Source organism: Meleagris gallopavo, chromosome 3, assembly GCF_905368555.1.
Source record: "Meleagris gallopavo chromosome 3, MGAL_WU_HG_1.1, whole genome shotgun sequence".
NCBI classification, from domain to species: domain Eukaryota; kingdom Metazoa; phylum Chordata; class Aves; order Galliformes; family Phasianidae; genus Meleagris; species Meleagris gallopavo.
In genome coordinates, this window is record NC_139406.1 from 56,532,570 (window position 1) to 56,546,719 (window position 14,150).

A 14,150-nucleotide genomic window follows, 5' to 3' on the forward strand; every position below is an offset into this window, starting at 1 on the left:
GTATCTTTTCTTCTGAGTTATTCACTAAACATTATTCACCATTCTGCTATATTTGCAGCTGTGAGTAGTCAATAAGAAAAAAAAATAAAAGAGTAGATTTTTATTTTCTTAATTTTCCTCCTCAGTTATGTGGTTCAGTGTCATGATGCCTCAATGAAAAAGCCCCTGCTGACCATCACAAATGTGGCCAGCCTGGGAAGCTGCTAAAAATCACAGACTTCCTCAAGATTCAAGCTCCTTTTGCCTCCTGGTCAGAAGTTACCTAGGTCATTAAAGTAAAAGTGAGAGATTTCACATCTGTGGGTCAAGACCATCTTTGAAACTAATAGGATTGCCATTTACCCAAGTGCTCTAAGTTGTAGAGCTGATATTAAAGTCATACTTTGTAAACAGCTTAATCAAAGTTATAGCAAATAATTAACTCCTCTATTAACACCACCCAGGTGTGGAAATAATCTTATTAATCATCAGGGTGAGAGCAATGCCCGTAAATAACATTGCATAACAGTTACCATAGAGTAGAGTCTTTTTTTCACCAATATTTGTATTTTTTAAAATGTATTTAAGTATATCTTGTTACAGACTGAAGTTTTGGGTTTTGCTACTTTTCTAAAAAGAGTTCCATAAACCCATCCTACTTCACAATAAATTTTTAGAATAACAACATCAATGTTAAAAGTAAAAGTATTTTTTCATTGGTTTGAATAAATAAATTGTATAGAGTATCTAGACTTGTTTTTAGTTGTTTGGTGAATGCTTGAATTATTTGGCTTGTTTAAAGTAAATATAGATGTAGATATATACTGTGATATTTTTTCTGAGTTTTTGAACTGAAGATCTCTTAACTTTTCATGTTTCAATGTTAGTTCAGCATAAATTCTTATTAAAAAGTCTTTTGCTTTGAAGTTCACTCAGCACATTTTCTCATTCTGGAACTGACTTCACTCCCTCTCACATCAGGGTCTGAAAGCTCAAGTTAGGTTGAAAAGGAGAGAAATATTTATAGAAGTGGCTTCTGCAGAGTAGAAGACATGAATAGCAAGACAAATAGTGAGTATGTGCCTTATATAGTGTATCTGCACCCATTTGCACCAACTAATGTATGTGCCAATAGAGGGAAAATTTCGTTGTGTTTATTTATGAAAGAGAGCAGCTAATTTTGCAATAGCTGGACTAGGATTGGTTATTTGTGACTTCACTTCAGCAAATCTTAATGTCATTTCTACTTAATACTTCTTTGTATAAAATACCTGTAAAAGATAAAAAGCTAAGGTCATAAGAATTTTACACACATAACATATAAAACAGGCTTCTGAAAAATATAATAGGACAAAATCTTCTATTTCTTACTCGGGGGATTTTTAGAGCACATAAGTAAGTATTCAACATATATCAGCTGGAGAGCTGTATGACCAATGTGTCTCCCTCCAGGTAATAGTGGGAGTTGCATCATCCATTGGTGTAATCCGTTGATATCCCACGAGACTAGATTTAATTTAATGAAAGGTTACCATTTCACATTATACTCCTCTGACAGGGTAATGAATATTTTCTTTTCCTTATATTACAAAAAATTATTCCCAGTCATTTGAAAGGGACAATAATTACCTTGTGTTAAAGGTCTGACACGTAGAACTGATAGCCTGCCTTATGTTTAAAGCTGCTGAAAGCAAGATGATTACTCCCAGCGTAAATGGGGACTTTGCGGGAAGTCCGAGACAGTTTCTGATAAAAAAATAATCAGGGTAAACCAACTGAGCATCTGGTAGATCGAATATTCCTGTCCTGTTGACGTGCTATTACAACTGGGTAAAGTGTAAAGAAGTGCCTCAGGCATTTCCCAGTTATGCCAAAATATGTGTATATATATATGTATATATATATCTCAGGTTTGGAGTATACAATGTCTTTTTCATCTCCGTTGTTGTATGGCAAATGACAACAAAAGAGTTGTTAACATTTTGAAAAAAAAAACAACTAGGTGTCATGAGAATGATCCGAGACGTATAAGAAGCATTGACTACAGAGAATTGTAGTCTCCTGATCTCATAATATCCACCTTATTATCATCCACACAAATTATTTTCCACCATTTCCAAATTCTAAGCAGGCTCATGCAACATTCAGTGGAAAATCTGTGAGAAACTGAAATACAGTGTAGAATCATAAAATTACAGTGCAGAGACCCTGAGAGGTTATCTTATCCATCTCGGCTCTAAAGAAAGTTCAATTACTTCTGCTTATCCCTGACTGACAGATATGTTACCTTTTAAATGAAAAGGTGGGCAGCCTTTTCTCCAGAGAGAGCTCAGTCCCATAACTTCCCTCTTTAAGATGCAAAGTCTACCACTAAAACCCATTTTCTGGGAATGCTTCCTTCCAATTTCTTGTCTTTCATAATTTCTTGCTTGCAGCGTCTTTAGTTCTTCAGGCAACTTCTGCATCTTCCCTGGCAAAATCTTACCTGTCTAAATATATTTAGGCTTGTAATAGTAAAAAGTGCACAGCTACAATTGTTCTTCAGCCTCCACTTCTGTGATAGGTTCACAGATTTTTTCTAATAATTGAATTTCAATATGTCTCTAATTTTCTAATTAATTGCAAAGCCATAAGTGGGCATCATATAAAGAGAGGTTTTGCTTCCATCTCTTTGTACATTATGTCTAGAATCCTCTGACATGACAATACGATGTATTTTTATTTTCCTTAAGATTTTTGTAGAAACTGAGAAAAGTTATTTGTGTTTTTAGTTTATTTCTAAAATCCATTCCTCTGGCCACGTGCACATGCATAAGAAACATTTAGTTTCTTTACTTTAATAAAGTAAAGTAAAGAATCTCAGATTCCTAGTTTTCACTGGTCTGCAATGTCACTGATTATCCATTTTCAATGCAGTATTGCAGATACATTTTGGTCTTTGAAACACCATGTAACTTGCTATGTCTTGTTCTGATTGATGATGTGGCATACTTGTTCTCAGTGCGTCACTGTGTTCTGCAACTCTTAGTCACAGTGCCTCATACAGACAGTGTTCAGTTCTTGATATGTGTGGTAGAGCAGGAACAGGCCTTCAGGCAGCACTGCATTAAGTGGCAGGATACTGGTCTCAGTCTTTGCATTCCTGGAAAGTAACAGTTGCTCTGGAAGATCAGAGGCATTACCCTCTAGAAAAGGGACTTCATATACCCCTAAAGAGCGTAGATCTCCAAATGTATTTTGAAATGACTATGATTACATTTTTTTTTTTTGGTCACCCTGAGATCATATCAACTTCTCAGTTAAGGTTCTTGATAAAGAGCAACCATTGAGCTCATCTAACAGCTTTGCTAAAAATCCAATTGAATAGGCACATTGTACACAGACATTTATTCTCCAACACATAATTTTTTTGTGAAAGTATGAAAACTCTGTTCCCTCAGTTTTCATATACTGAATCTAAATTGCATCGTTTCCTGTTTTTTGATGAAACGAGAGCCCAGAACTTTTTTTTAATCTTCTACAAATTCACACCCTCACTGCTCACACTATGATTTTTCTTCAGTAGTTGTGGTCAGGAATAAGATAATTTGTATTCAAAATATATTTTAAGTTCTGTAATCATAACTTCAAAACAATATGTCACAACATGAGGTTTTCAAACACAGCTCCACTTTATTTTGCTTTCCTGCTAGACCACTGTTTTGATTTGTAAATTCTCTCTTCTTTGTAATATAATGAATAGAAATATTTATTATTGTCTTTTTTTCTTCCCAGCAAATGATGTGAAAAATTATTTGCTCAGTAAAAGCAATCACTGACAACTTACTGAGTAGAGATAGGAGACACTTTGTTTGCCAGATGAATGGACCACATCATAGTTTTGAATGAAAAAAACCCAACCAGAAAAAAAGCAACAGGAATACTTTTCATTGTAAAAATCTTGTTTGTTTGTTTTTTAAAATTTGTCAGGAAGTTTGATCTCACTGATGATAATTTATCTTCCAAGAATATATGTAAAACAAGTTGTGGTTTCTCAGGCGTTTCCTTTTTGTACTTTACAAATACCTCTCTGTAAAGATACCTACAAGAGATAAGAGGCTGCCTGTTGTTTCTTGATTCCTCAGAGCTGCTTCAAAGCCCTATGCTTCTAGTTCCTGGGGTCCTATGACCACCCTCAGCAGGAAGCACAATGAACCTGAAGTGATGACATTGTCTTACTTGACCCAAGCAACAGGAGGAATGTTTGATTCTTAGGAGTCGTATTCAGGTGAGAGAAAAATCTGTAGCTAGTCCAGAATGGCTGTTTCTTCGGCCACTCGCAATACTAATGCTGTACACTAGCTTGTCAAACTCTGAATATTAGCCAAGCCATGTAAAACTTTTGGGAATTTCTCAGAATTTTATCTTATGGAGAGTTTAAATGCTACTGTGGTTAATTATGCACAATGGTAACACCGTAATTTCATCTCCTCTTACTCTCAAATATTATTTAGTTCAACCTCCTTTTAAAATATATCTATTTCTATGTACCAAGTCAATAAAGTACTCTGCTCCTAATTCTTTTTTCAGAAACCTCTCTTTTGTTTGTCCCAGACATTTGAAGGTCTCAGAATAATGGTTCACAATCTTGTGGATTCCAATAACTAATTCAAGCAGGAGATACAGGACATAAGTCAGTAACCAATCCCAAGTGGTTCACAAGGTGACATCTTGAGAAAAACAAGATGTTCAAAACCTAGTTTGCATGTCCAAATTAGACTTGATCTGGTGCAACAACTTTTTCTCAAACCCTCTCAATGGTTAATTTCCCTCAGGCTGTTTTATCAAGGAGAGCTGATCAAACAAATCTAAACGTGAAATTAAGTGAGAAAAATATTTAAACCTTCTTGTCTCATTCCTGCTGCGTTCAGCAGAGCTGAAATTTGTACTTCCTAAGAAAAATAATTGAACTTTCAATGATAAAAAAAAAAAAACTAATAGAAGCAAGCTACTGAACTTCTATTTGTGATATAAAAACACAGAGCTGAAAAGAATAAATGGGGACAAACCAAGCCTCTAGAAGCCTGAGGTATAGCCAGGTGGCTACTGATGAAGCCCGCAGAATATTTATTCCACTTGCAATGACACACAGTGCTTCCATATCACCAATGATAAGAATTTTAATAAGAGGTCAAGAGCCATAGTAATTAAGTATCACAGATGGAAAACAGGACAGATTAAGGGAGTTGTCTATGACAGATACTTGCAACAAGAAGAATTTGCTACAGAAAACTCCCAGATGATAACATAATTCCTGCCCAGTGCTAAGAGCAGATGGGAAAAACCTGTTGTCCCTGCAAAACTGACTTAGGGAAAAGGTCACTATTGACTATGAATCTGGCACACAGTATGAGCACATAAGCAGGACACACCGTAAATACATTTTGGCAATATTAATGTCAATAAAAACATGAAGATCTTTTGTCCTGCAAGCCCAGGGTTAGGAAAGAAGTTGAAAAAAGCCTCCTAACCTCCTTTAAAGATAAACACCAGAAGCACTACCACATAGAATCAATGTAATGCTTGGATTATATTATACAAATGTAAATAAAGGCGAGGTACCTTTGGAGATAATAGACTGCAATATGCAAGAACTTACTTTTCTCTCTAAGGATTTTCACCATGATCATTCAAAAAATTTTACAAAGTCAGTTTAAAAACCCTTTGTTTTTCACACTCAGTAATCTATTTAGAACATTATTTCAGACCTTGGTCTTTAGATATACTCTTTAGTTCACTTCTATTTAGTATTTAGAAATACCATTTGAAATTGTGCCAGTATTGTCTTTTTACAGCTCTTCACATTTACTCTGCCTGCAGTTGTGGTTAATTCCCTGTTCCCCTTTCTCCTTGCTTATTTGATCTACCATTTAGGTCAAAAAGGACACATACTTTAAGCAGACTAATTCAGTTCTTCATCCCCTCCTTCTGTTTTGATCTCATCATTTCTGGTAACAACCAGCATATTGCAACTGGTTGCAACATCCCCTTCATCCTATATGCCACTACTATATTCTTATTGTCACTGTCTATATAACTTGGGGCAGATATTGACACAGCTTGTTCTGTATTTTATTAGAATACTTTTCTTGAAAGCAAAATGAAATCTCATCTGATCCCTTCCCAGCAACTCCTCTAGTGCATATACAATCCTATTTGACAATCCTATTTGACAATTGTGTGTCCTACCCTACTTCTCCCTCTTTTCCTTCTTCAGAGTCAGTTTTATCCCCTCGTAAAAACCTGAGTAGTAGCTAAAATCATGGGACTGAGAATCCACTTATGCAAAGCACTAGGTAAAGGCAAAATGGTCTTCACCTACTCCAGAGAGGAAGCAAAGGCTTTCTCAGAGAAAGCAATGGGAGGAGTAATAACAGACATATCTTTTAGTAAGCCAAATTATGTATTATATAATAATTTTCTAAATTAGGCCAAAAAAAAAAAAACATTAAAGGAAGAAAGCCTAAGGAAATGGCTGTAAAGAAGTGTGGATGTTGTGAATTCAACTTTAGCTGCTGGAACTGACTAGTGGGTGTAACATTAGATAAGGCTTAGATAAGCACAGAGTCGTAAAAATAAGTTCAGTTAGATCTGATCACCAAGGCAGAGTATGGAGTCTTCGCTATTTCTACCTTCCTTGCTTTTAGCACAGTTTGGTCTCAGTAGTAAGATTATTATTAAGGGTGGATGTATCTCCGAGGCACTCGCGCCTGGTGCTAAGTATATGTTTACCGTGACACTCCCACCTAGAGCTGCAATGAGATCTTCACTTTGCACCTAATGTCTTGAAGTTAGGCAATGTTTACCCCTAAGATACTGTCCTCCTGTATACATTTCATAATAACACACTGTCTAAACTTTCAGTATAAAGATTCCTATCTGCCAAGTAAATTTTGGAACATAAATAGGGAAATATATTTCTTCCATGCATCATTTGAATCTTTTTATTTCTTCTCTGTATTGTGATCAATATTTTCAATAAAAGTATTTCAAAATCAGTTCTAGAGCTGGTCCCTTGAATAATTCCCAGAGCCCAATTAACCACACAGCTCATTTTAATGATAAATTGCAATGGTGAAAAGATATATGTCTGTAATTAGTTGAAAAAGAGTTTTCCGAAGAAAGTGACATTTAAGTTACAACCCTAACAAAAGAAATCCTAGAGTTATCAGTAGTTTGGAACCACTAGCTGAGTATTTAGTGTCGGTCGAAGCACAAGACAATCTATCATCACACAAAAGTCTGGTGCATCCGTGTCTTGAGTAATTTGTATAGTCTGGAAAGCCACTTCTCAAAAGGGCATTGTCAAGTTAGGAGGCATATAGAGAATGGCAGCTAACATGATCTAGAGAATCAAATAGATGTCTTCTGAGGAGACACACACAGCCTGAGGCTCCTCCATTTCAAGAGGATAAGGCTGAGAGGAATATTGTTGGGGTTTATCGTGTCATGAAGGCACAGAAAAGGCTAATGGAGTAAATCTGTCTAACCTCACAGCTAGAATGAAGGTACATTCTGTTAAACTAATGGGTTTAAATAAAGACAAAAAGAAATACTTCATTATACGGCAGAGAGTGAACTTCTGGAATTTGCTACCAAAGATCATAAAGGCAGACAGTGTCAACAGGTTCAAAAGGAAATTAGGCAAATTCATGGGAAACTACCTGCTATAAAAGAGCAATGCTATTTTACTTTCCTGAGCAAGACACACAGCTGAAGCCAGAACCCAGTCAGCCTGCTGCCTGATCCAGCCACCTGAATGTATATCACACTGAGACCCCCAGGAACTCTCACCCTACATTTCATCACATGTGGTATATTTCATCACTCAGTTAGAGGTTTTATGACCAGTATGTACACAGCATAAGAGTACTCAGCATTATTTATTGGCTAATACAAAGAATAGATAGCCAGGATTAATATGCTACCCAGTCAAGCATCAACATCTTCACCACTGCCTGTTTTTTCTTGCTGTTGTTTCTCTTTCAGTTGTTAACAGTTACCACCTCAGAAAACCCTTTTTTCCTTTGTTTTTACTTTTCTTATTTTGTGTGGTTTTAGCTCATGCTCGAAAAAAAAAATTCTGAAGTTGCAAACTACCAATTTCATGGACCAAACTGGAGCACGGATCACAGAGAGCTGAATCTGAGTCCCTGGACTGAGTCCCATGTCTGGGCCATTCTCTGAGTATATTGGCTCTTGACTCTTCTTCCTTCAGCCAAAACTATGCTGTCTCCTTCTTCTTTCACACAGTTCTGTTTGTCTTTTCTGCTTGGCTACAGAGTAATGAGGCATGCTTTAATTCCTGTATATGAAATCCAATTGCTAAGCTGATGTAACAAGCTATTTCAAATGGTTCATACCTGTTCTTGCCACTCTGACATCAATGCTAATAAAAACAATTAAGGAATTAATTCTCCAGGCTCTCAGTGGCTGTGAAGCAAGTATGAAGGAAATACTGAAGAGAAGAATGGAAAATCCATTCTGCATATTGTGGTATGGAGGGCTGTGTCTGAATTTAGATTACACATTTCCATTCTAAACATTTTATTTACCACTGAGGTATTTACCAGGTATCCTGCTGGTAAAGTGATTAGTTGCTGAGTGGCAGAACCAGCTTGTGTTAATACAGAAATCAGCTGTGATCTGTAAGAACAGCACTGTGGTAATAAACAATAAGCCTAGGTTCTTCCAGTCTATTTTCTGAATCATTCTGTTCACAAACAGGCAAGTGCTCAGAATGTAATATGTCCAATACTAGCTTCATGAAAGTCATCCTACAATTCAGCTCCTTACAACATGCTGAGGAGAAACAACAAATGAAACTACACGAGTCAATATTCAGTGGCAGCCAAGAACTAAATATTTCAGCACTGGTCATTGAATCTTGGCAAATATTTCAAAATGCCATTGTGGTCAACATGCTGGGAAGACAAACAAAGAGCATAGCACATGGCATGTTTTGCTTGCATTTCGTTCATTTTGATGCAGAGATCTAAAATTTGTTGATATTGCTTATGTTGCACTGCTTTAATTATTACAAATCACTTCAAAAACAACTTTTCAGCACCAGTTTGTATAACTCTGGAGTGTATGAATGTATGGAAGATATTATCATTTGGAATGTAAGTTTATACATAAAAATAACTCCAAAATAAATAAGTATGTGAAGGAAGTTAAAATACTTCTGAAGTTAGAAAACTGACAATAATTAAATTGTCATGATTAATCACAGGAGATTGTCCTAACAATGAAAATTAATCCTTTTTTATGATTGTACATTTCATTTGACTTTTCAAAGACGCTGCTTAATAAATCTTCACCTGAGATTATATTGTCACTTTACACAGGCCAGCAGTGGTATCCTGTGTTAGCAGCCAGCTTTAAGAGATGCTTTGTGTCTGCTGTTAGGGGAAGAGTCCTCTTGTTGAGGATGTCAGAAGTTGCCTTGCACTCTGAACATCCTCAGTACTTTCAAACTAATGTAACTGGAGGTATTTGATTAAAGTAGTAAGTACCGTAAAAAACTGTATTTTAAAATATTAATATAAATTTTAAATAAACAGTAAATAAATTTTAGGTTTTTTTCGGTATTATTTTTTTTCAGTGATGTTTCTTAGCAGTGCATCATTAGTTACTCCTACTAAAGAACTAAGTATGTTACAAGTTCTTAAACCAGCCGTAAATGTGTTATTTTTCACTTTTGAGTACATATTCTCAAATCCCTTGTACTAGGCAGACTGAGAGAAAGGAAACACATAGCTTGTCTTCTCCATAGTGTTTGCTGCAGGCCCTGCTGCCAATCACATCACCCATGAGGAGTCCCTGCTGGAACCAAAGCATAACCTTTTAAATCTTTGATTATCTGGAAGTTTTCCTAGTGTTGTAGACATCTGCACAGTCCCTCATGCTTACAGTACCTTTTGAAATGTACAAGGAAGAAATCTGAAGAGATACAGGCTTTATATTCTCTTATATTTGGCAGCATTTTATCAAAACTCAGCAGATACGTAGACTTCTTTCAGCTCAAAGAAATATCATCTCTAGAGGCTATGTGTCCCTTGGAAGAACATAGGACAACTAGATGGTACTGGACAGTTCCTTTTGTATGAAAACATCTACTGCCAGAGAACATCTCTTCACACTTAGTTCATGGTTTACCATGAGTAACACAGAGTGAGGATCTGAAAATATTTTTAATTTTGAATAATCACAATTGTTTCAAAAGAAGTTGTTTGACTGTGAAGAGGAAAGGGATCTGGGGGTGCTAGTTGACACTTGGCTGAACATGAGCTGACAGTGTGCCCAGGTGGCCAAGAGGGCCAACGGCACCCTGGCTTGCATTAGAAATAGTGTGGCCAGCAGGAGCAGGGAGGTGATCATCCCCCTCTACTCAGCACTGGTGAGGCCACTCCTCAAGTATTGTGTTCAGTTTTGGGCCCCTCACTACGAGAAAGACATTGAAGCCCTGAAACGTGTCCAGAGAAGGCAATGAAACTGGAGAGGGGTCTGGAGCACAAGTGTTATAAGGAGTGGTTGAGGAAGCTGGGATTGTTTAGTCTGGAGAAGAGGAGAATCGGAGGAGACCTCATTGCACTCTACAACTTCCTGAAGGGAGGCTGTGAAGAGGGGGGATTTGGCCTCTTCTCCCAGAAAACAAACAGGACCCAAGAAAATGGCCACAAGTTGTACCAGAGGAGGTTTAGATTAGACATAAGGAAGAACTTTTTCTCTCAGAGAGTGGTCAGGCACTGGAATGGCCTGCCCAGAGAGTGGTGGAGTTGCTGTCCTTGGCGATGTTCAAGAGGCATCTGGATAGGAGCTGTGAGATGTGGTTTAGAGTCTTGTGGTAGCAATGGTAAGGGAGGACAGTTGGACAGGATGATCTTGCAGGTCCTTTCCGACCTTGTGATTCTCTGATTCTATGATTCTATGTAGCTTCTCATTCCAAACGACTTAACATTTTATACAGAGCTCAAAGGGAAGAACATTTCTGATGCTCCTCTTCAGAAAATGCAGTTTCTAAAAGAGCATTTTCTTGGAAATGTAAGAGTATTTTAGAAGAAATTGGTCTGGCCTCTTTGTTCCCACCAAGCATTGTTTTATATAACTTTTAAAAGAGACATACCATAGTCTTCTCCTTCAGTAAAAGACTGTAATTTTAAAATATTTGTCCTCACATTACAAGAAAGAAAACATATAGAATAAATGAAACAGAAATAGAAATGAATTAAAATGAGAGGGTAGGTTTCAAGGGAGATTCAGCCTGGATTTTAGGAAAAGCTTCTTCTCTGAAAAAGTGGTCAGGCATTGAAACAGGCTGACCAGGGAGGTGGTGAAGTCACCGTCCCTGGAGGTGTCCAAGGAACATGCAGATGTTCTTAGGGATGTGGTTTAGTAGGCAATATTGGTGATAAGTGGACAGTTGGACTAGATGATCTTAGAGGTCTTTTCCAATCCTAATGAATCTATGATGCTGTGAAAGCCTATTTTCTGACCAGGTCTGGTTTAAAACAAGTAGCAAAATAAATATGTAATAATAAACCTGCAAAAAACATTCTTTGGAAAATTTCAGGTCAAAATTACCTGGAAAGCAATGTACAAACTGAACCAAGGAGATATGCTGGAGCATTTTCTCATGGACACAGATCAGCCAACAGTACAGTACACGCTCAGCGATTTGTTTTTCTGACTTACTAAGTGGAGGTTGAAAGCCTACAGTTCTACAAGTGCTTTTTCAAAATGAGTGAGAGTGCAAAGAGCCTGGGAAGGAATCAACAACTGCCAATGGAGATGACAATGAAGCATGTCATTAGTAAATTGTAGGATTTGCTGTGCTAAGGAGTGGGGATGAAGATATGTTAGATGAAAAAGAAAAGAAAGTAAGAGGTAATAAAAGAGCAAGGCTAAGGCTTTGACAGGTAAAAGAAGTTGAGATAGATGAATCCTACTGGGAACTGATAAGCAGTAGAAACTATAATAATTTCCTGTGAACACTGCAGTAAAAATCAGTATTACATTGCTAACAGTAAAAGTCTTTGAAAGTCACTGACAGAATGTCCTATACTAGGAGGGACTCACAAGGCACCCCTGCTGCTCCAGAAAGGGGTATCTGTAGAAATAAAACCGTAATGGGAGTTTTTATAAAGTGCAGAAGAGGAAAAACCTTCATGTACAGGGAAGCTTTAAAGGGAAAAGTAAATCTGTGAACTGCTACGCTGTTCATCAAATGTCTGGCATTATAGTTCCTCATATTCTGGCCAGGACTCTACATGATTTCTTATAAAGTCTGTTGAAATGCCATAAGGAGGTTATAGCAGAATAGTCTGCTCATGTCTGATTTATTTTCAATTTAAATTAAGCCAGTTTGCTAGCCTAATCTCTCATCACTTACATAGGAATCCCTGAAGATCAGCAGTATGTCACTTTCAGGCTTTTATATTAGCTAATGCTACAGCTGACATTTCCCAAGTTCATAAAGATGCCACTCTTTTTATCTGATACCACAGATGATAGCTTGCCCAGAGCATCCCATCATACTTGCACACCGTGTAAAGGTCCTGCTTTCATCTCAGATCTTTTCTTTTCTCTGTAGTCCCTTATTTATGCCTTTAAAAAGTCTGCTGTGTGAACAAGTGCCATGGCCCCTCTTTTTCCACATGCTACTCCTTTACTACTCAACCAACAGAAAATTCCCTCATGCTCATCACCGTGTTAGAGCTGCCTCATCCTCTCAAATCAAGCTCTAGAAAGGAGAGATTGGCCAGAAGGCCTCTGAGCAGTTTGTGTGCTCAGCAAGCCCAGCTTTTATATTTTATTGTCCCATCTTCTAAATTCAGCTCTTCACTATTTTGTTTCCTTCCCAGCCATGAACTGAAACATCAGTGCAGGCAATGGATTTCCTTTCATTTCCAGTGCCTTGATGATAAATGCTTTGATTACCTAAAAATGTACCACCCGCTGATTCTTTTGTTTTCCTATATCATCTTCCCTGAAAGAAAGGGGTGCACATTTTTAAACAGATTTCTTTAAGGTGTTGTTGACAAATTGGTTTAAAAGTGAGCAGCCTGTAGTTCCTGGCTTAGTTTCATAACTCTGTATTTAGTATCTCCTACTCATAAACTCTCCTAGTCTCTTCAAAAATGACTTGAAATTTCTCTGAAAATGACTGTCATTCTTTCTTAGTTATGTTCTTTTTCTATTTTCCTAAGGACTACATTCTGTATTCTACACATCCCACCAAGTACCCCCCTGCCAGCAAAGAGTCCCATGGCAGTGGTGGCACTAGGTTCTCCCAAAGGTGAGGATCAAGTGAAGCTGCCCAGAGCCCATCACGCACCATCCAGGAGCCCCTATCAGGATGCAGCACACATCATCTTGGAGCCTTGGACTTCAAGCTGAAAAGAGATTTAATATAGACAAGATAAAATCTCTGTAGTTAGGCATACGCCTTTTTTATTGGGTGGCTCATATCCACATCCACTACCCACAGAGATCTGAGTATGACAGCAGAGGCTGGTTGAATTTGTATTATTCACGGTTATGCTATTTTCTGTATATTTAGCACATCAGAGGTACAAAACTGATTTGTTTGCATTGTCACTGTAAACCATCACTAAATTGATTTATGTTCTTCTTTTTTCTTTAATGGGTTTTCTTCCAGAGCTTTCTTCTGATATTTCTTCCCAAGCATGAAGAAAGGAAGGTGTTTCAGATATGTCTTCTCTGATCTGTGACTGTCACCTCCAGATGTTATCTAATTGTATTGATTATCTAATACAACTGTCTAATTTCAAGCATTAAAGTACTTCATTTTTCTATATTTATATTTTATTATCAGGAATGGTATTAACATTTGGCTGCAAATTCTTTTATCTGCACTAACTGTGCTACTTCTGTTTATTATATATCAGTCTTATTTATTCTTCTTTCTTAGTTACTCTGATGACAAAATTGTTTTAGCAAGCAAGGGTTTCACCTTGTAGGGGAAAAAGTAATCCATACTTACAGCTTGTGCTGTTTCCTTTTGAAAATCTATGCCAATATCCATGAACTTCACAAACATATATATGTGTATGTATATATATATGTAAAACACACACACACGTGTGGATCTTCTTTATCAATTTCAA